At 45.7% G+C, this 22641-nt stretch overlaps 1 pseudogene; it reads right to left on the bottom strand.

Annotated features, from left to right (window-relative positions):
• Nucleotides 1-22641, bottom strand: part of LOC120843344 — a 105593-nt pseudogene that overhangs the window by 82656 nt on the left and 296 nt on the right.

The following is a 22641-nucleotide window of genomic DNA, read 5'->3' as shown; positions in this document are numbered from 1 at the left end:
ACCGGCCCTAGAACTGAGCGTTTCGACCTTTGAGGTGGCCGATTTCGGAGCGAAGTTCTCTGTCATCGTTTTGAAGTGCCCTCATGTCGGTAGAGGTAACTAAGCCAAGAAAACGGGCGTAGTCATCGTCGTCGGCGCCGGTAATGGTAGGTTCGACTGGAGCCCCAGACAAACAGTCAGCGTCATCATGCTTGCGGGGGGACTTATATTCAATGGTTACATTGAATTTTTGCAGTCGAAGGCTCCAGTGGGCGAGGAGTCCTGACGGATCCTTGAGGTTGGCCATCTAGTAGAGGGCGTGGTGGTCTGTGACCACGCGGAACAGAATCCCGTACAAGTATGCACAGAACATGGTTACCGCCCAGACGACAGAAAGACATTCCTTTTCGGTGGTTGAATAATTTTGTTGCGCCTTGGGCAGCACCCGGCTTGCGTATGCGACAACTCTCTCTGCTCCTTCTGGTCGCTTCACGACTACCGCACCGATACCGGTATTGCTGGCGTTCATGTGGATTTTTGTCTCCGCCGACTGATCAAGATGCGCGGGTATAGGGGGCGATGGAGCCTTCGCTTGAGTTCGTCGAACGCTTGTTCTTGGTTCTCTCCCAACTGGAACTGCACGTCGTCATTCTTCAGACGCGTCAGTGGTGCAGAGGTCTGCGCGAAGTCACGAACGAAACGTCTGTATTAGGCGCACAGCCCAAAGAATCTTCCAACGGCCTTCTTGTCTGATGGTTTTGGGAATTCGGTGACAGCAGACGTCTTCGCAGGATCAGGGCTTACTCTCAGAGTACTCACGACGTGTCCCAAGAATTACAGCTCACCATAGTCGAATCGACACTTGGACTTCTTGAGTGTCAGCCAGGCTGTCTTAGACTGCAGTACGGATCGCAGTCCTCTCAGGCGCTCGTCGAATTCACTTGCAAGCACCACAACGTCGTCAAGCTAGACGATATAGCTCTTCATTTCAAGCCGGAAAGGACGGTGTCCATAACCCACTGTAAAGTTGCCGGCGCTGTGCACTGGCAAAACGGCATTACTTTAAATTCATACAGTTCATCCGCCGTGACGAAGGCCGTCTTCTCATGATCTTGTTCGTCGACCTCAACCTCCCAGTACCCGCTCTTCAAGTCCATCGACGCAAAGTATCGGGCGTGGCGCAGCCGATACAGGTTGTCATCAACGCGGGGCAGCGTATAGACGTCTCTTTTTTGTTACTGCATTGAGCCGGCGATAGTCCACGCCAGAACGGGTTCCGTCTTTCTTCTTCACCAGGACTACAGGGGAAGCCCACGGACTGTTTGAGGGCTGGACGATGTCGTACTCAAGCATTTCTTATACTTGCTTTTGGATGAGTTCCCTTTCTTTCACAGAAACTCGGTACGGTGTCCGATGCACAGGGAGTACGTTGTCATCAGTAACAATTTGATGCTTCGCCACCGTCATCTGACGCACCTTTGAGGTCGTGGCGAAGCACTCCTTGAACTCGGCACGGAGGTCAGTCAGCATTCATCGGTGGGGAAGGGGAAGAGTTAGGTTAATGTCGAGCTCTGAGGATGACGCTGTCTTACGTTGCGACGAAGGCGAGTCTTCAGAGATTCTGGCGATTGCGGCAGTTTCTTGGATCTCCTCGTTGTGTCCCACGGTGGTACCTTTTATAAGGTGCTGAGTCTCTTATCGGAAGTTCATTACTAGGACAGCCGTGCGTCCATCTTAGAGCTCTGTTAGGCCTCTGGCAGCACCAATCCCTCTGCCTGGGAGCACTTGAACATTGACCTCCAACAGGAAGTCTCCGCAGAAAACTGGTTCGGTTCCATCGGGTGCCAGCACACCCGAGCGCCGTGGCAAGTTCACGTGCTCGGAGAGTACACGCACTGCAGATGAGGCAGCCGACGTTGTTTCCTGATCCCCGGACATCATAACAAGTTTCCGCAGTGTCAGCTCGTTGGCTTCCAGGTCGATGACGGCGCCATATTCGCAGAGAAAGTGCATGCCGAGTATAACGTCTCTTGCACAGTCTCGTAGAACAACGTACTTCACCGGGAATGTATCACCGTAAATCTCGACGCGAGCGGTCTACCTCCCGACTGGTGTGATGAGGTGTTTACCGGTTGTTCGTATCTGTAGACCATCCCATGGCGTCGTCACTTTCCGAAGGCGTGGGAGAGCCTCCCACTCGGGACGGAGTAGTCTGCTCCGGTTTCGAAGAGAGCCGTCGCGTCGTGGCCGTCGATAACGACGTTTAGGTAATTCTTTGCCGTCGCAGGAAAGTCGTTTTTACGTGCGGCGTCGTTAGAGTTGGGCCATACGACGTTCGGGAGGATGTTTGCGTCGGTTACCTTCGGGCAACAACACCTCCAGGGGTTGCCGCGCTTAGTTTCTCCGACGAGGAGCGAGGGGAGACAGGCTTTCACGGAGGAGCCCATACATCGGTGAAGCTGCGCGTCGTAGTGAGGGCGAACGGTACACTCGAGAGGGAGCCGGGCGCTGGAGATGGTGTACGATGCAGATATCCTTCGATTTGTCGTGGTCGTTCTACGCTCCTTCGGCGTGGGGCATCCGGCGCAAACCCGCGAAGACCGATCTGCCGGTAGGGGCATCGCCGGTACACATGGTTAACTTCCCCGCGGTGGTAGTGCAGCGGGTGTCGTTCGGCCGTCCTCCACACGTCCTTCATCCTCGGCGCAGGATGCTCTTGTTGGACGTACGGCGGTTGCCTCGGTGCTGAAGGCTCATGTCTTGGCTGCGGCGCAACGGGCGTTGGTCGTCGGGCCATTGCGGCGTAGCTCAGTGCCGGTTCTTCCAGAGCTGGACCGATGATGGCAGCTTCCGGCAGGAAAGCTCGCTGCACTTCCTCTAGAACGACCTCGGCAATCGAGAGCGAAGCCGGGCGGTTGGGAGCTTCCAGTAACTTCTCGCGTTTATCCTGGACGACGTCGCGGATGATCTCCCGCAGGCGTTCGATTCCGACACCATCAACATAGGAGCAAGGTGGTGAGACAGCCGAGATCGTAGACACACCGACGAGTCGTTGGTAGTGAACAGCTGTGGCCGACAGCGCTCACTCGATGTTGGTCGCCTCGGCCACGAAGCCGTCAACCGTCGCCGGGGGGCTGCAGACAAGGACACCGAAGATTTCGCTCTTGACGCCCCTCATAAGGAAACTCAACTTCTCCTCGGTGACGTGCGGGTCGGCGTGTGTACACAGTCGTTGCACGTCTTCTACGAAGCTGGTCACGATTTCGTTGCGGGCTTGTGTGCGCGTCTGGAGGAGCTTCTCCGCCTTCCGTCGCCGGTGTTGGTTCGAGAAGGTCCTCTTAAACTCGGTGGCCTAGTTACCCCTCGAAGTTGTCATCGCTGGATTTGCCGACTTTTTTCGCTGAGGGTCCGGCAGTAGTCCGCACTCCGGAGTGTCGCCCCTGTGACGGCGGCTTGATCGGATCTCGGGTTCTTCCACTGGTCTCCCTCGTGAATTCAAAATTGGGCTTGCGTTGCGGGCCCTCGGTGGGGTATGCTGCACAAACATGCAATACCCCGCACCTGCAACAGAATGTTACGAAGGAACAGGCGTGGAAACCAAAAATAACTGGGGGAAGCTGAAGCGTTTAATGGGGCGAACTTGTGCCCAAAAATAAAAAGGCACCAGAAGATAATAATTGAGCGTCGCGGGCGTCGATGGCAGCGTTAGAGCTGGATCAAACGCTGGTGCGAGACTGACTCCGGCTTTCCACGCGGAACCCCTTTTATACACGCGTGGGCAACTGCAACATTCAGCGTAGAATGTTCGGTGGGTTTAACTTTTTAACCTCGAGACAGCAAGACGGTTCGCGAATTTACCAGAAAATCGCATCACAGCGTCAACAGAAATGAGTAACCGCAGCCAGGAATCGAACCGTGACCTTCTGCGCGGAAGACAAGCGCGAGAACCGTTAGGCCAAGGGCGCGCTGCCTACTTAGTCTGCTGCGCTCGCAGCAATATCTGGCCATAAATGGGTGGCACACATACCCTTATTTGGCAATCCTATATATGAATACATAAAGAATTGGTCATATCTGGTCAGATAAGTCTTATATAATATGATGTGCTTTACATGGCAAGACATGCCCAATTTTTTATATAAACAGATTAGTTATTTATGTAATTCCAGATATGCAATTTGGTAACAAAAACCGCACAGTGCATTACCAATTTTGTACAGATATAAATATAATTTCATAGCTTATTGAATATGGGATCTAGTTTAGCAAATTGGATGCAAACGACTCCCTGATAACCAACGAGATTTGAAAAAAAAAATAAAAAATAAAAATTTGAGAGTGTTATGCAGTTTAATAAAATGATTGCCTACGACTCCAAAGCATCCAATATTGGAAATCTTTAACAAATTTGTATCCAAGGTATGTAGTGGCGTACTATCGGAAACAGTATGAGCGTGAACGCGCCTCCGCGTGTCGCCGCTACCTGAGGCGCCGCCCTGCGACGCCGTTGTGAAGTTTTGCACATGCGTGTAGAAATCCTGTCGCTGTTCTCGCTTTGACTGTTAACCCCTGTCTGTCGTCTGCTATGCGCGCGCTAGCGGCCGCTCGTGCTGTCGTCTGCTATGCGACTCCTGTGCGCGCTGACGGCCGCTCACGGTGTCGTCTCCAATGCGACTTGTGTTTGCGCTGGCGTCCGCTCGTGTTGTCGTCGGCTGCACAACATTGCGTGCTCCGGCGGACACACGCGCTTTCTACGCGAGTTGTGTTTGTCCTGGACAGCTCGTCCCTATATGCTTGTATTATCCGGTTCACCGTTTTCAGCGGTCTTCCAGCCATGCTGGATGTAGTCCTCCGAGAGTTGCCTCGGAGGGACAGCTCAACTATGTTGATGCGTTCGTCGTCAGGCTCAACTGAATGTTTTCCGGGCTCACCGTAGTTGAGCGCTAAGCTTTGCAGATATTTTGTCTTTATTTCATTTGTCTGTTGTCGCTGTATCTCGACCCAATGAGAGAAGCCAGCAACTTATCACGTATCAAATGTGGGCACTGCGTTATTGCACAGGAAACTCGTGAGTCATGTAAAGTCGTTTGTCTGAGTTTTGATGGAAATACACGAGTCGCATAGCAGACGACAGCGCGAGCGGCCGCCAGCGCGCATAGCAGACGACAGACGTTGGTTAACAGTCAAAGCGAGAACAGCGACAGGATTTCTACACGCACGCGCAAAACTTCACAACGGCGCCGCAGGGAGGCGCCTCAGGTAGCGGCGACTCCTGGAGGCGCCTTTACGCTCATATTGTTTCCGATAGTACCAAAATGGTCCTTTCTTGCGCAACGTTTGAAGCGCATAAGCCTTCCATGTGAAGAGGTATCCAATTTATTCTTGGGGTTCGAAATCCATACATTTTTTAAAACCTGCGATTGTTGAATTGTACGCAAAAAGTCTTATTTTTAACATGCCCTTGTGTATTTGTTAAAAATAAAATAACTAATTTTTACTTTACTGAGGATATCAACGTAATTCAGACAAATTTAAGTTCACAAATAAGAATCTGGACAAAGCTTTTCTGAAAAAAAATATTATGAATATTCCTGCCTTCGATATTCCGAATATAAAACATGTTTCAATTTCTTAAGACTACTGCAATCTACTTTCCATTTATCCAATGGGGGACCAGTGACAGGCCAACATGGGAAACATTGAAAACCTATAGACATTCCACTGAAACTGGCTTCCAATTCGTCCAACGGGTACCTATGACTGCCCAATATTGGGCAGCATTGGCGAACTATTCACGCCCTCCTTGAAGTGTATTCATTCTACTTAACGAGTTGCCAGTGAGTGTCGTCTTGGAGAAAAACATCAAAAGCACGTGGTCTCCCACCGCCTTCTTTTTTGGCGAAAGCTGGAAGACACACACAAAAACAAAGCGACTGCATTTTTGGCAGAGTTGCTGGCAGCATATTTGACTGTGTAGCATTTTCGGCGCTCCAAAGAATGACGCACCTCTTGCATCGCGGCTGACCACTAGCCCCGTGTCGATGCAATTAAGTTGCCTATCCAGAAACACTCGCCCAGAGACCTTCAACACCTAACTTTCAAAGCGGAATTCACCAGTGAAGTTTGCCACATAAAAGGGCTAGACGATACCGCCGCCGACAGCTTATCTTGACTGGACCTTATTCCGATTGCTGCTGGAAAGACCCGGTTGACCTTTTCCGAGCTGACTAAGGCCCAGACAAAAGACGAAGATATACGGTCCATAGGTGAAGTTGGCACATCAGTCGTCTTCGTGGACGTACATCTTCCAGATCACGGTGTCACCCTCTGCTGTGATACGTCCACTGGAACTTCTCGATCATACGTCCCTTGGATACTACGTTGCGCCGTCTTTCACTGCACTCGCTTTGCCACCCTCGTGTCCGGGCAACCTAGGAGCTCTTCACGAGCCGTTTTCTTTGTACGAAATTTAAAACTGACGTTCGTGATTGAGTGCGCTCGTACGTTGCGTGCGAACGCTAGAAAGTTCAGCGACACACACGCGCACCGTTTGGCAAGTTGCCACTTCTATCACAGCGGTTCGAAAAAGCGTATGTAGATATCGCCAGAAGTTTACTACTATAGCGAGGCTTCACATATCTACTCACCGGCGTTGATCGTTTATCGCTTTCGACAGTGCTCTTTTCTATGAGAAAGATCACGATGAAAACAATAGCGAGGGCTTTTTTTCATCTGGATCAGTCACTTCAGCGTTCCTTCCATCGTGACGACAGACAGAACAGAGCGACTCGAGACTGGCCTTTAGGTACAGTTGGCGTCTCTCATCGGGTGCTTCAGAACTCCCAGTTTTGCCCACAATACTGCAGAAAGCGGATTAATAAAACGTTTCTACCGAAGACTCAAGTCAGCACTTTGAGCGCAGACATTGCGTGACGCCTGGGTGGACAACCTGACTATCGTCCTTCTTTGATTACGGTCAGCATTGAAACCTCATCTTGGATGCACAATGGCAGAACTTGTCTACGGCTCCCCACATTTTTTTTTTTTTTTTTTTTGCGGCATAAAGTATCGAGCCTCGTATCTCTGAAATACTTTACCCAAACACATTTTAAAACAAAATAAAAGAGACATTGTCGACCCTTAAACCGGCACCATCACACTAAAAAGCGGCATTGAACGATTTTCAGCACCCCACTCTTGCTGACACTTCTCCACGTCTTCTTATTCCTAAAGACGCCCCTCGATAGCTTCTGCAGAACTCATACGAGTGACCATTACTTGTCCTTCATAGATCACCCAAATTATACAATGCGCTGCTCGGAGAAAACTGTGAGACTGTTGCAATCGACAGACCTAAAACAGCCTTTTCTCGCCCTTCAATTTGTCAAGGTAAACAATTTCACTCAATGCTTCGCGCCAGCAAGACACGCTCTCTGTTCAAGCGACTATAACCGCTTGCCCAAGGGGAGGGGGGGGGGGGGACGTACAGTGTCCCCCGCGTTAGCATGCTCTTCATCTCTCGCCCTTCGATTTGTCAAGGTAAACAATTGCACTCAATGCTTCGCGCCATCAAGACACGCTATCTGTTCAAGCGACTATAACCGCTTGCCAAGGGGGGGGGGGGGGGGGACGTGTAGTGTCCCCCGCGTTAGCATGCTCTTCATCTCTCGCCCTTCGATTTGTCAAGGTAAACAATTGCACTCAATGCTTCGCGCCATCAAGACACGCTATCTGTTCAAGCGACTATAACCGCTTGCCAAGGGGGGGGGGGGGGGGGGACGTGTAGTGTCCCCCTCGTCAGCATGCTCTTCATCGAGAAGTGGGGACGCTCTCCGTCGCAAGCAAGGATCACCACACGGCGCAAGACAGAACAGCTCTAATATTCGGGGCAACCGGCGGGTAGTGTATGCGGCTCCGTTTCCAAAAGCGTCATTTGTAATTAGTGCGCATAAAGATGACGTTTTGTGTTCAACCTGCAACTACAGGAAGAAGGCCATTAAACAATTTCGGTTCGCAATAATAAATTATAAAATATGTATTTTGCAAAAATTTAAAGACGCGAGAATATTTTTTGGGATAATAATCATGGATGTTTAAAATTAGTTTCTGTCAGTGAAAAGCTGGCGCGATGGAAATCGTAAGGCAGCATAAATAGAGTTGATCGATTCTACCGGATTCAATGGTGTCGATGAGAGTACCTTTGTCCGGGTGCCATGCTGTTGATTTGTATTCAACTTTCGGGCAATTGAGTGTTGGGACATTATGCGAGCGTCCGAAGGCGCAGATAGCATTGGTTATGAGCCATGATGGTTGTGACAGGGGTGTGTAATGATAATTTATTAGATACGTGAACCCTGAGGTATTTTTGCGAGGTGACGTCCTCTAATGGGATAACACTGATGATATTCCCCTAACGCACGTTGCAGTAGCAAATAAATATCGTTTGACTTAGTGAGAAGAGGATCCTTAATTAACTGCTGGTCTCCAAACGTTCTCCAAAGTTTTGCGCGAAGAAAAAATGCAGCCCCCAGGGGCTTTACTGCGTATGAGGTGCATTTTCATTTAGTTATTCTACCCTGAGTGTGGCACTTCGAACTTGCAGGGTTTCGTAGACTGACATTTTCTTTCGCATACAATTAATCACTTTTTTTTAAATCCCCAGTCATTCTTTATAGATATCTAGCAACAAAAGTGGCAACTATCATTTTCCCGTGTGTATCTTGTTTCACAAAGAAGTAAATTCGCCAAAAAGGAGAGCAAAGCAATAGAGCGTATGTGTTTGCGGCGCTCCCACTTGATAGCGTTTTTGCGGCGCTGTATTTCAACGGTGAACTAACGATTAAAAAGTAGTTTTCATACATAAAAAAAATAAAAAAAAATTCAACTGTAGAGTTATAGATCGAATCTTTCTGCATTTCAGTGAGTTTATTAACTGGAAGACCTTAACTTTACAAAAAAAATATGCTATCAGTGTAATGATCTCTTGGTGCGATCTATGGGTGCCTCATTTAGAAGGGGTTACATATTTCAATATATTGCCTGTGCACCAGAGTTGCAGAGGTGGGAGTTAGATGGCAGTTCCCACCATGGTCCTTGGCGTCAACGTAGCTGTGCGGAAGCGTATCAAACATTCAAATAGCTTCACGCAAACTTTTTGTGATCAGCGGCTCACTGAAGGACTCTTGTAATAACTGCTTTCGATATCAACCTCCATTAACCTCTAATTTTGACATGCTGCTCTTCTCTTATTTCAGTGCAGTGGTGATAACGAATGCAACCGTCCTTGCACATATTGCAAACACTTCTTTTGGGGTCTGATTGCCTCAAGATGTTACTAAGGCGCTAAAATGGATGGAGTGCGCACACAATGCAATCCACAAATAAACATGTGATGCCTTAATGTTGCCCGTATTGTATGTTAACTGATAACATCTACAAATACCTAATATTCACTTCCGTAAACCATAAAGAAATGTCCGGTTTTCTCGCCTCGCAAAAAATAGTGTAAGATGTGACTTTATAAATAAAGTACTGGAAACAATATATCAAACCAAACTAAACTGGTTCTGATGCTGGATGCGCGGTGTCTATTTACTTTAATTCGAAAATATGCGATTGTCTTGCATATTTTATAAACTAAATTAGATTTTCGCTGAACACAACGAAGCTGGAAAATAATTTCGCTGGATATTTAGCTGGACAGGTGTTGGCTGGCAGCATATCCGACTGGAACCTAAAGTGTATATCACACATCCAGTATACACACTAAGATACTATGCTGGAAAGGACATGTACACCCGTGAGCAATATGAAAATGAACAACCCTTTTTGACGGTCCTGCAAGTTTTTGACGGTCCTGCAAGTTTCGAAACAAGCTCTGTTCCAGAAGAGGGCTAGAGCGTAGAGTTAAGACCCCCAAGTCACGTAGCATTTGAGTGAGCGTTTATATATCTTAAGGGAGCCGTAAAACAGGCAAGAAACCAGGTAAGGTGTTCACCTTCATATTGCCGGCGTGTGTTCACTTTCGCGGAAGAATCATTCACTATATAATAAACTACTAAAATTGAATAACAATATAAATAAGCATTTTTCACAGAAGGCCTAAATTAAATACTCAAAATTCTTAACTATTTACTACAGCACTGTGACACCGTCCCGTTATTGGTCAGGAATTTCATAAATAAATTTGTTAAAAATGAAATCAAGCCTCAAATTCAAAAAAAGAAAAGTTGTGACCATAAAAGCACCTTTTACTGAGGTTCTTTTGACCAGGTTGCAAGATGTGTGTCCCCAAAAAGCGCAGCTAAGTTTTAAATGTCGGACAAATAAGGGCTAAATATTATTCAGAAAATAGGAAAAAAGGCTGAATTTACACTATTGTTTCGCAGCAAACCTGGTATGACTTCTACAACATAAACATGTTTAAACTATTGCAGAATTATTTGCCTTCAATTTTGGTCTCTTGTTTTTTTTTATCTTTTTACTAAGAATCATAACAAATATTAGACTACTTGGCAAAAATTTGGAAAACACTACCAAAGAATCCGCCACACCTTATGCAGCATTTACACACACAAAGGACAGCCGAACGTACTTCTTAAAAAAATATATTGAGTGAATAATGGACCAAGCGCAGCCTTTCGGTTGGAGTACTTGTGACTCAAAGCTCGCGTGTATTACGAGCACTGAGAATATCAACATTGATTCGTTTCATCTGTTCGCATGACTGAGTGTGGATTGGGCACTTCAAAATAAATTTTGCGGAAAGCAGTTTTATTAAAAAATCAGAAATTAAGTGAAAACGGATGTGCGTCAAACTATTTGTATACGAAAGGATACATATTTCTTGCAAATTGATGAAAAATTCTGAGTTACCGCATGACGCAAAAACCTTTCGGTCGGTTTTGAGAAAAAACGGTCTTTTCGCTCGGACGAGAATTCCAAGTCGCCGGCGTTTATTTCAGCACCGATTTCAGCAAGGCTGTAAGTGAAGCGGAAGCTACATGTCCTTACAGACCAATTACGTGTACCATTAGCATCACATGACTTGGCTATTTCGGCTTCTTGAGTGCGCCAATACAGCTATATACCAAGGGCTGATTGTCCCTGGAAAAATGCAGTATCCGTAAAACAGTGTACCCAGAGAGCAGTCAACTTTCAAGACGACTTTGATTTTGCCTGCTCGAGCCTATTGAAACATATTTCTACTCCTTACTTTCTCTCCGCAGCCCAGGTCTGCTTTTTTTCAAAATTCAAAGCAGGAACCCCAAAAATAAGTGAATGTGTAGCCAAGAAGGGGGAACGAGTTTCACCTAATAAAGTTTTCGCGTCAAAGCTGGTAGTGCAGTGATATCTATGCGTTCGCTGGACAAGTTTACCGCCTCTCTTTGGTCAGTGACCTCGATCTCTGTGCTTGGGAATTGGTGAAAGATTTATCACGCTGAGGAAAATAGACGCACGACCGATGCAACAAGCGCGTCTGTTCCACCGAACTATTCGATTACTTCGCCTTAGTTCGACGAATTGTGGGCGGACCTGCCCTGGAACAACAATTGAATTCAAGGAAATAAACAACAACACCGTCAGAGTTTATTTGGCTGCTCTGCGGCTCTAGGCGAACGACACAAACAACAGCGGGTCGCATCTGTAATATCATGAAGGTCACGTTTCGTCGAGCAGCATTCGTAGTTTGAATCTCAAAGGTGGTGAAGAACCTTGCAGGTTTTCAAGCAATGTTTAAAACGCTTGTCCTGACTATTGGTGCTCGCGCGTATACCCGGTTTTCAGGGTGAATGTTCCTGTCGCGGAAACGGATGTCAAACTGGTGTTTGTCGACTCTTTGTTGGCTTTCAATCCTAAGACTTTCTCAGTTGCTGAGCTTCCCCAGCACACCAACATGTTCTTCGAGTGCCATCATTGCCATGGTCTTTTGGATTGGGGCAGCAATGTGTCGATTATGGGGTTGAGTATTCTGATACGCACGATTTGGTTCGGTGGGATCCCGGTTGTTTTTCAATCCCCTTCTCATAGGCGAAAATAAAGTACTCCAATATATCTTAATTACAATTTGAACTTCATTCAGCTTCCCTTTAATATTTGTGATGTCCGAGAAGCGATCGCCGGCTGTCGGAGTATTTAATAAAAGTAAGAACCCATAAGGGCCGAACGACAGTTCAGTAGGAAATCCCGCACAAGAACACGAGCGAGCGCGCACTCTGCACGCGCTCAGGATCAGGGCCTTCTGGGTTTGACTTTCACAATCTTAAGATTTGTATACTTCATTTTATACGAATATAAGTTATTTGTTGCGTTGCGTCCAATCGACAAAACAATTTTTGCGAAAGAGGACGCCAATTTTCAGCAACCGAACAAACAGCTTATCAGCATCCGCTTTGTCAAAGCACCTGAACGATCCGTGAATTGAACAAAAAAATAAAGTAGTCAAAGATTTATCTTCACACTTCAAAATGCAGTTACAAAATGTATTTTATTTATGTGTCAGTCTCTTTTCCCTTAAAGGCACACGCTCTTGAAGACAATATTAGGTAATAAAAAAATGAAGCCTACCAAGATGTGTTTCTAACGCAGCCTATCATTCTCGTACGCACACAGTGAGCCATTCACATAACGCAGAAGCGCACACCGCAATTATTCATGATCTCTTTGAGCTCCCGCGGTTCAGGCTTGACACACTACAGGTCGCTGTCATTCCATGGATTCTACGAATCCACTGCGCTTCGGTAGGCTTGCATGATAACTTCGTCGATGAAATGTGGTCACTACAGTTCGCCGTTTGTCCTTTTCTTTTGACAAAGTCTCCGACCCCACAGTGCCGAAGTCCGCAATTATTTAGTTTTACTTCGATTAATACTTCGATTAAAAGACCGTGCGAGAGCTTTCCCTGACCTATTGGTGTCTTTTAACGATTAAACCATTTAAACCATTGATTGTTGACCATATTCGACCACGTTTTTCTAAACGGAGTGAGAAAGAGATTGCCGTTTGGGAAGGTGCGCCCGATCGGTACTTGGTTCACCTAAACTCGGTTCATTTCTAGGCTGACAGCGCAGTGGAAGCTACGTTCTCGTTGAAGCATTTGGGCCCGACTGTTTCACGCTCCCGCCAATCCCCACGCGCAGAAAGTGAATTCACGTTATAAAATGAGGCGGTTAAATAGACCGGCACGGCGGGAAGATACCGAAGCATTCTCAGATTAGGCGTGAACAGAGCGTAATCTGGCACCCTTAACCTCTTTCCAGATTACGCCCTCACTTTTCTTCGAACTTAGGGGACTGCGCGGGGCTGTGGATATACGAAATAAGAAAATGTTACGCTAAAATACGCTCGAGCAAGCAAACTCATGGTCCTCTTCGAAGCTGATCGTTTAGTGGATGCCACATGCTTCCTGGGCCAAGCAGCATGTTGACCTTGAGCTGCGTCTGGATGCTGAAAGATCTGAACGAAATAAGTCACGAGGCGCAGGAGTGGCGCGTATTTGGTCTCTAGGGAGTCTAACTACCGTCCCACCATTGATGTGTACAGGGCTGATGAGACTCTTGGCCTCTTGGTCTCGGCGTTGAAATGAAACGAGTGAGGCACAAAGATTATTGCTGGGACGCTGAAACCGCAATTTCTACTAGCAGAAGGTTTTCATTATGCCTTCCTATTCGGCAAAGAATATGTAATCTCACGTAACGAAATATTTCGAAGAACGTCCCCGTTCATTACTATTAGATTTCTATTATATCTTGATTTCACAATGAAATGGCCCGTCGAAGGGGACCCATCGTTTAAAAAAAGTAAACTTTGCAGCGTTTTGTTCCTAAACAATTTGCATGTGGTGTGCCACATTTTTGGTGTTGCTATAAATTCATTTGGGCCAGTGTAATATTTTATTTTAACGCTTAGAAGACTCTGAAAAGAAGTGCAATCAAATTCATAGGATTTTTATTGGATTCGATTGCGAACTAGTGTATTATATGTAAATATTTTAGAACTAACGGCAAATTTGCAGGCTTAAAGCAATATTATTGCTGGCCGCTCCATTTTCTACAAATATATTCGCGTTTTCGGACTGTTTTTGACCCTTAGGCTTTACTTGCTCAGCCATAAAAAGCGTAAACCAAGGAGCGCAGGATGCTGAGCCGAAATTATAATTAAACTGGAAAGTAGGGACAAATTATGGTCCATTAAAGCCCATTTTTACTAATAGTGGCTTTTTCATAGTATAAGCCCTTACAAAAAAATTAATTGAGTTTCAATTGAAAGTCAATAGGGTGCAGTCAATATACCGCATCGAGTCTCAATTGAAACTCAATTGACTTTTTCTAACGTGTTTGTATTGAACCGTCCCAGGGTATTGGCCACCGATTCTTAATTGAATTTTTGGCAATAGTGTTTCAATAGAATCTTTGCAATAGCGTTTCAATAGAATCTTCGCAATTGAGTTTCAATAGAATCTTTACAATTGTGTTTCAATAGAATGTTTGCAATTGAGTTTCAATAGAATGTTTGCAATTGAGTGTCAATAGATTATCTGCGATTGAGTTTCAATAGAATGTTTGCAATTGAGTGTCAATAGATTGTTTGCAATTGAGTTTCAATAGAATGTTTGCAATTGAGTTTCAATAGAATGTTTGCAATTGAGTTTCAGTATAATTTTCACAATTGAGTTTCAATAGAATTTTTGACAGTAGCATTTCAATTGAATTTTCGCAATCCATTTTCAATAAATTTCTTGGCAATATAGTGCTTCAATCGAATTTTTGCAATTGAGCTTCACTAGAAGTTTTGCTATTGAGTTTCAATAAAATTTTTGCAATGTGTTTCAATAGAATTTTTGCAACTGCATTCTAAGTGCGTCAATAGTGGGTTATTAAAGCAAATTAGCCACAGCATATGAATAAATGCTGCATCAAAGAGTGAAGAATAAGCTTATTTATACACTTAAATTGCACCTTGTTGGTCCCACCGCATGCTTGTGTCTGTAGCCTATAATGAAAAGAAATGAAAAACACATATAGTAATGCACTTCATCATCCATAGATGCATTCAATGTGTCAGTCATTCATAGCACCACCAGTCGGCGCGCTCGTGGAGCCGCCATTGCCAATCTTCGATTTTGGTTGTGTCTGTCATTTTTTGCCTGCAGTTAACCAGCTCAAGACCTTGATTACTGCGCTTGAGGCTGTTCATACGTGATGGACGCCCGCTATGATATGCGTAACCCACATCCAGTGGTTCAGTGAATGTAAATTTGTTCCCGTCAAAGTTGAATATTGAATGTTCTGCAAAAGTAAACATATGGCATGTTTTTTGTGCCCATGATACAAGGATGATCAAAGTTATGTAATTCAGGGGCTACTATGTCACCTCTCTCCTGCACAGAACATGACCAGAAACGACAGTAGATGCAGCAGTGGGAACACAGTCGCTTAGAATACATGTTTACATATCTGAATAACCCTGAGCAGAGCATTTTAGACTTGATTAGTGGCCCTTTTATATGAGCCACGCATGTAAATTGACAACTATGCGTTCGCATGAGACTCAATCCAACACATTGGCTGTCGGCACTAATTCATTTTGAAGCACACAGCATTGACCAACTACCTCATAATTAATTTATGAAAACAATGTATGAAGTGCACACACATGCAGAAGGAACACGGCTGCAATAACCTTACTGCACGAAATTAATATTTGCAAAACTCTCACTGCGTTATGTGAATTTCATTTCTAACAAAGACGTAAACATTGGGAGTCTCCTAAAAAAATTCAACGCTGAATTTAATGGCCTGCAAAAATTAGCAACTCTACGCATCAAAAAGAAACCCTCCACAAATATACATTTTGTTTTCTCATTTCCACTTTAAAAATTTTCCACGCACAAAATATAAAAAGATGACGAAATTGAAGCACAAGGCCGTCCTTCGAAAAGTAAGCTTTTTTAATTTTTAACGTACTTCGAGTTTAGATTTGACCTTTTGATGCACAAAAAAGATGTCTCCGAGGAAAGCCTACTTGGATGAATTGAGTAGCTTGTTTTTGCGGCTTATTATAGTCTTGGATGAACATATTCTTTGGGATACGCAGTATAGATATTAGCCGATTAACCGATACCCCAATATACTCAAATACCCTCAGGAAATTGCACAATTTAGGCACAAAATAAAAAAAAAAGCTTTAAAATAAAGCTTTGGTGGTTTCTGGTTCAGCAGAGAATGCAGCTGAGCACTAGCAACAAACTGAATGCTGGCTAATGAAGCAGGGTCAGATAACGTCAAGGTGGCGGCATCCATGAAAAGCTGTATGAAAGCCTCTAAATTACCGACAAGGTAAATGTGGGCAGGGTCACTTTAAATGATACCTTATTTTATGGAGACCGCATTGTTCGGCAGTGTTGTCATTTCAGCATTTTCAATCAATATATTGCTTTGGATATTGCTTTGGAGTTTTGGGCTGGCAAATTGAGGCTGTAATTTATTGCCTTACTCATTTTTTTCTTTTCAAGATGTGACCTGGGGAGAGGGAATTATCATGCAACCCAAAAATAAGCAAATCCAAAAGATTTTACGGACTCGAATCGAGCAAGGAAATAATGAAAGACAGTAGCAGCATTTTACCTATTTCATGTCCCTGCACAACAGTGTGGAAAGGCTCGTGTCGAGAGTCAAGAGGGCGACCCCCTTGTACTCCTTGCAGGTGTAGTCTGAAATGAGAAAAAATGAAACAAATGATTAAGACACAAGGCAAATGAGACCTTAGAGGTCCATATTTTAGAAAGCTGTGAAATTCTGAAGTTTATTTTAGGTTATGCTATATAAAAAATATTAAATTTTGGATGTTTCCATGTGAAACCAACGCACGTCCCACTGAAGGACAAAGGATTAATCTCAAGCCCCTAGGAATATTCGATGAGCAGCCGAAGTCTTAGTTACACAGTGCTCGTAAGCCCCGTAAGCCTGTCATTGTGGGCCCATCGGCTGGAATGCGAACCCAACAAACTGTGGACCCATAGGACGATGCTTTGCCTCAGAGCCATATAGCGAAGGTATCTAACAAATCTATAGAAGTTTTCTTTTGATAAATTAGAGCAGCGGTTCTCAAATGAGGGTTCGCAAAGGCATTCTAGCGGTCCGCAAAGCCCTGCCTCATCAGCCAAGCCCGAAAATAAAGGTTGCCTTTTAGGGGCAAAGCTCCTTAGGGGCTAGCCATGTCCGTATGTCCGTCCGCCGTCGGGTGCACGTGCTCCTGCTCGTGAGCTCACATGCTCGTGTAGGGGAAAAAAAAAAGCATCTCCACGTGGTGAATGATGTTGATTGGGGCGAAGCTCTGGTGGTGCTTGTCTGCGTAGACGGTGAGCCGCAGCATGCCGAGCCTTTCGTTCCTTTTCATCCATGTCAGAAAGAGAATGTGTGGTACGGAACGTGGTTACCTACGCATTTGAGCATTTGACCGTAGCGCAACATGGATGAAAACGAAGGTGGTGGAAAGGTGGAAAAAGAACTCGCTTTTTCTAGCAGCTAGGGTTGCTGAAAGGAACATATTATGGAGCAGAAAACAGACCATTTTCTGAACAAAGCGCGAGACAGATGAACGGCAGAATCGTTCCATCCGACAGTCCGAACGCCGCTCCGAATTGCGCGCGCAGCAGTTTCAGACACACGCTTCCGACCTTGCATGCGACACAATGATCCGTTCGGCTCCGCCCAGGAGATCCAAGCACTCCAGCGGAGGTCGGCGTTCATAGATCTGCTGGTCCCAGAATGACGGTTTAGCTCGCACGAGCGAAGTTAGGAGGTCGTTCTCGCTAGAGCATGCATTCTTTGCCGGGGCCATCTTTTTCGAATGGGTTAGCGGGATCCACGTGTCCGGATTCCCGTCACCCGTCCCGTTTTTCCGCCTGACCCAGTACGTCATCATGACGTTCGCGCTAGCTGTGCTGCGATTGGCTGGACGCTTCCGACAGTCCGTCTGCCGTGCGAAACTATCTGGCACGTTGGACGCGCGCCGGTTCGCCGATCTGACGTTTGAAGCGACCAAAGTTTTCGGACCAGGCAGTCGTACTGCCGGATCGGACGTTGGATCGGATGGATTTTTCGCGCATGTGTCTCGCACTTAAAGGGGTTATGACACGAAAATTAAATAGATAATTATTCTTGAAATGGAATGCTCATAGGCTACTTAGTATATACACCAAGTTACGCAATTTTTAGAGCTCTGGTAATTGCAATATTCAATTTACGAATTTTTATAATTTTCATCTGGCGACCAGGGAACACTGTTCAAGTTAGTCACACCATGGTGTCCATAAACCACGTGGCCATGAACACACTCTAATTCTAGGTGCCCCCATGATCGCCTAAGCTCTTCTCGTCGCAGAACGAACAAAACCGCTGAAACAACTCGGTAAACTGAAAGCTATTCTCGCTCTGGCCGCCCGGCCGGTTGACCTTCCACCCTGCATGCGCCTGCGAGATATTCCCGGACGACAGTGACCACGGCGAACTCGTCGTCGCTGGAGCTGGTCGCCAGCGGGTCGCAGTCAAAATGAACAGCTTCCAACATGTCTTGATAGCAATCACTGTCATCGCTGCTTCGATCAATGTCGAACACTTCGACAAGGCGAGCGATGCCGTAGACGTAATCGTCACAGACCGGAAGCTGGAAACGTGGAAGGTAAACGAAGAAGCCGAGAGTCGATATGCCAAGAGAGCCGAGTCTGTGAGTGCGTGCAAGGAGACACAGCGCTGGAGGCTGGCTACGTCATCAGCCTCCAGGTCTGCCCGGATCTGCCCCTCCGAGGGGCCCGCATATAAATCGATTTATCCACGCAATTATCGCACCTTTTTCAAAACAAATTTAGCAGGATTATAGGAACATACAATGGGTCCTAGCAGTATAGTTATCTCATATTTTATTTTTGGCGTGTCATAACCCTTTTAAGTGATTTAAAGGGCAACTCCGCTCAATTGTCTTTGTCTTTAGACGTGCGTCAATTTTGACTGCAGATTGGGGGGCGCGTCTATAGACACGCTGCACTTTCTTTGCTGTTGGGAACCACATCTTTAAATGCCCGCTCAATTTAGAGTGTGGGTAGGATGCACCATCTATACTCATGTATCGGAAACATTTTCAGTTTTAAAAACGATGCATACATGGCAGCACAAAAATGTATGTGTATGACACCTTTGACTGTTTGTTTGAAAAATGGCGTTCAGCAAACGCCGGCGCGTCCCTTGACCGACGAAGAAATCGCTGAACTGCTGTAAAATACTCGCCATCTATGATCAGTGCCGCAAACTACCCAGACAAGCCTAGCTCGTCTGTGGAATTGAGGGCTACAGAAAAAACCACTGGACGTCCATGGCATCTTTAACTAGAAAGCATCCAACGAGCTCAGCTCGTCCAAGGAGACATGGCCTAACAAAATATGTTTTTGCAAGACATTTGACTAATGTTATAATCAGGCTCACCAACATATAAAGAATATTTTCAAATTTTTTTCATTTGGCAATTTCTCGTTTGATCATGAGACTAAAGAAAAGATGCAGACTTATTTTATCCTGAGTGAAATTTAATGAGGAATGCAGCTTTTTACAAATGTTTTTACAAAATAATTTATAATTTTTTTAAGAACACAGATGGCCAAAAAGTTGCTCCACTTTGAAAAACAATCTTTTTCCAAAAATAAGCCTTTTTTGACAAGATTCTTTAATAGCCCCACTGTTTAGGCATTCTGCCTTGCATCTAGTAAGAAAACTGCTGAGTATTTCATTAGTTTCCTAACTATAGATTAACCAAACAATGTTTGTGTATTCCCAATAGGAATTGTAATTTCCCTCACAATCGGTGCACAGAGCTGGAACTTCCTTCTGCATCCTTTATCATAATTAGCAGTCAACATTGTTATTTTCATTTATTTTAAGCAAGGGCTTGAAAGTTGAACTTCCAAGGTAGTGTCTTCCCAAAATAGTTAAAACTGACTATTTTGCTATGCAAAGGTAGAAAATGCATTCGGATTGAAGGCCATGACCATGACATATAGATTGCAGCGCCCAAGAATAAAATGAGACATTTGCAAAAACTTAGGTACAACAAGGATAAGGAAGGATTACATACCGAGGACAGCTTAGAGTTTTACTGGATCGAGGGCCGGCTTCACTTCACTCTCCTTCTGCGCATTGCACTTCCTTCCCCGAAGGCTCTTGCCTTTCAGCTCCTCCTCCGAAAACACCACCTTCAGGAGACCCCTGACGTATTTTGATGCCTAAACGCCTGCCGACTTGAGGCCCGCTAAGGCCGTCTGCTCCACGAGAACGCCGTACCCGATGTCGACCTAAACCAGAAACAGTTTCAAGAATTAAAAACTGCGAAGACTCAAATGTCAATCGGAAACAAGAATGTGGCTCCAATCCCTTACGATCCTTCGAAACTTTTAGTTAAAAGCCAGTTCAAAAGCTCCCCACTAAATAAGGAAGCCAGAGCCTTTCCCATCAATGTTCATGAAGCCTCATATGCAGCCTCATATGCAGCCTCATACACGCACAGGGTACAGTGCAAATCACGCTTTTCTATACACCAACTCATGGTTACAAACAAACTGGAGCGCCCCTAGCGGACGCCACTGGCACCGCGCATGCGAGATGGGGGGTGTGGGCAAGAAGCTCGACGTTGCACCATAAAAAAACCATGGAAATGCGATGTTGCCGGCGTCGGTGCGAGTCCCCCTGCTCTTTTTCGCGTTCTAATTGTTGATTATACGTCTTCCTGGCAATGTCTGACTGCTTGAGTGGCGTCAGCGAAATTACCGAGGCTTGTTACACCGCAAAACTTTGCGTGAATAATGTGACATCTAGCGCTTCATTCCGCGTGGACGCCGCAATAAGTATGCTAAAGCCTGATTCGCATGATGCGATGTCGCTCGCAATTTTCAGTCGCAATGCCACTCGGGCTGCAAAAGTGTGTACCGTAGCCGAGATAGTCGACGTCAATACTGAAAATCGCAAGCAGAATCAGGCCAAGTGATTTAGGGGTAACAAGTCGGTGATGGTCGCTGGTAACAATGATCAACATCTTTTTGTATCTACTGTTTACATCGAGCCTGCTTACCAACCTTATAATTTAAGTCTTTTGAGGCCTGCACTTACTTCCTATCGCAAGTACCGGGCCAACATTTGGTCTACGGGCCGGCATCGTCTAAGAGAGCAGACGACAAGCAGAAACGTTTGAAAGAGCAGACGACAGTTCAAACAATCAGGCGGCCGTTTGAACTTGAAGGCGCACTGAACGTAGTCCGCAGGTGGTCTGCACAACTTGACGGTTTTCTGGAGTTCATGTTGGAACAAAACAAATAAATCTGATGACCACAAGTATCCGTGAATTCAACTCAAGGTGCTTGCTGCCCAAGCAATCGCTGTGCGACGGCGTCTGCTTTTCCCTTTTCACGGCACATATCCAAATTCTCGGACGAACCGAGCACGTGAAAACTGACCTTCAAATCGTTCTCGATACTTTTAGTACGGCCCCAGTCGCGGCGTTTTGACGAGAAGGCAGATTTTTGTCAGGCTACTTTCAAAACAACGCAGGAATACACGTCTGGCATGGGGACTTCTGCCCACAGCTTCAGACCTGAAGTGCGACCGACGCGCCACCACTGCGCCGTGACGTAACAGAGATGAGTTTGTGTATAATGCACGAGCATGCGGCTTTCTCTGGCAGGCACTAGGCTGATGGCATCAGTGGAAACTGGTCTAGTCACGTGGGATAGCATGCAACAGTCCGCATAAGTGTATCTGGAATTGCTGAGTGCTTGAGGCTGCTTGCCAGCCATATGCACGCTTTGGCCCACATAGGTCAACATGTAGCGGCATCCTCTTGAAGGCGGGAGGGGACCGACGAGGTAAATGTGTACACGAGAAAATCTTACATCGGAAATATTAATTATGAAATTGGAGGAGTGGTAGACAATGAATCTTGGTTTGTTGACACCTCAGACATGTCACAAACCAGTTTCACTGAAGGTGAATCCAGCTGGACATCTTGGAGCGTCAGTGCACCTTTGCACGTGAGGAAGATCACTGAGGCATGAACATGCGCAGCCCGAGGCTGGCGCTCTGACCAACCGTCATTTCCACTCCAACTGATCTCGGCGCTCGGTCAGCTAGCTAGCTCCAAACTTGAAATGATGATCAAATAGGTTTGTATTTAAACAGTATGGATGTCTACGTGTTTTCTGCGATAAAACTTAAAGCAAGCCTACCCACTATCCTTCAATCAGAGCTCGGCGTTCTGACGGCACCACAATCCCTGCGAGAGAAGCAGACAAGCTTGCGCTCCGCATAAGTATGCGGGAAATCTTGAATGTCCACAAGCCAAACATAGTTGTGTCTGTCCACTAGCCTAGTGCTCACCGGGGAAAGCCGCACGCTCACATGCTATAGACAAGCCTAATTACCGCTGTATTTGAAAAGATGCACAAAATTTGAGCATATGGTTTTTGTGCGACCAACAGCGATTACACTACATTATTGTGTCTGTGTACAAAACGTGCCACACATTGGCATGCACTACATGCTTTTACGAGAGGTGCAATAATTCAGACATAACTAGGGAGTTGCTGTGTTGACTCCTAGCAATACCTTAGGGCTTTCCAACACC

This window comes from Ixodes scapularis, unplaced genomic scaffold (assembly GCF_016920785.2).
Source record: "Ixodes scapularis isolate PalLabHiFi unplaced genomic scaffold, ASM1692078v2 PGA_scaffold4__175_contigs__length_147842914, whole genome shotgun sequence".
In the NCBI taxonomy this organism is placed as follows: domain Eukaryota; kingdom Metazoa; phylum Arthropoda; class Arachnida; order Ixodida; family Ixodidae; genus Ixodes; species Ixodes scapularis.
This window is presented reverse-complemented; position numbering and strand designations above follow the sequence as displayed.